The sequence below is a fragment of the Aplysia californica genome, unplaced genomic scaffold, assembly GCF_000002075.1.
Source record: "Aplysia californica isolate F4 #8 unplaced genomic scaffold, AplCal3.0 scaffold00055, whole genome shotgun sequence".
In the NCBI taxonomy this organism is placed as follows: domain Eukaryota; kingdom Metazoa; phylum Mollusca; class Gastropoda; order Aplysiida; family Aplysiidae; genus Aplysia; species Aplysia californica.
In genome coordinates, this window is record NW_004797325.1 from 920,570 (window position 1) to 921,514 (window position 945).

The 945-nt window shown below is 36.4% G+C and overlaps 1 long non-coding RNA gene across 1 annotated transcript in view; it reads left to right on the forward strand.

Moving 5' to 3' along the window:
• Positions 1-502: 502 nt before the first annotated feature.
• The window catches only part of LOC101864205, a 15,152-nt gene continuing 14,709 nt past the window's right edge, over positions 503-945 (forward strand). The window contains exon 1 of the long non-coding RNA XR_220193.1: positions 503-569. This is a non-coding gene — a long non-coding RNA (uncharacterized LOC101864205). The remainder of the gene's footprint in view (positions 570-945) is intronic.

The window sequence follows — 945 nt, forward strand, 5'->3', positions numbered from 1 at the left end:
CCTAGCCTTCTCGGACAAGGGCGAAAAATCTTGGAGGGCCCGTGTACAAGTTGCTCACGTTCAAGATCTCTTGTTGGTTTAATATCGATAAGAGTAGTTTTCTGCCGCCACCCGGGCAACATTTCGAATGTCCTACCAACTGAAAAAGTTTAATGTGTCCTGCGCGCTCATATGACCGTATGCAGTTCCGAGCGCCATAAAACATTTATCACCCAGAAAAGAAAAAAACATAATCGTCCACCCATCAGAGGTGAGACCTCATCATTTACAACTTTGGCTCTTAACCATAAAAATCTAAACAGTAATACATTATAGGCCAAAAACTGACAGGATACTGACAAATTCATTTTGTATTCACACCTACTTTTTAATAGACAGAACACTGACAAATTCTTTTTTTTTCACACCTGTTCCTTAAATTAACTCTTAGCACAGAATTTAACTTTCCAATAGTTAAGTGAAACAGTACACATAGGCACTACTAATGAACGACGTGTGAGATAACTGCATGGGGATGATCATAATACGACTGACAATAAGAATGTGGCACTTTTGTAAATCAGCGAAAGGTTTGTTGTAGAAACTACGTAAATGGAATGACGTTTCAGTGAAGATACCGAATTGATATCTCAGTGCATGTACATTAATAAAGGATGCAGTGACAGTGGGGAAATGGTTTTCTTTCTTCTTAAAAAAAAAATGAACTCAGATTACAATTTCTCAGGTTGAGCCTTTTAAAAATATATATTATAGATCTACAATCTAGTCTAGATCTATAATCTAGATCTAGATATCTATATAGATTTAGATCTAGAATCTACTTCAATTTGAAATTGTTATATTATTTGTAGTGAAAATAATTGCACAGGCACCCATGCACACAAACAAACACACAAACACATAAACACACTCGCACACACGCACACACATACACACACACACACA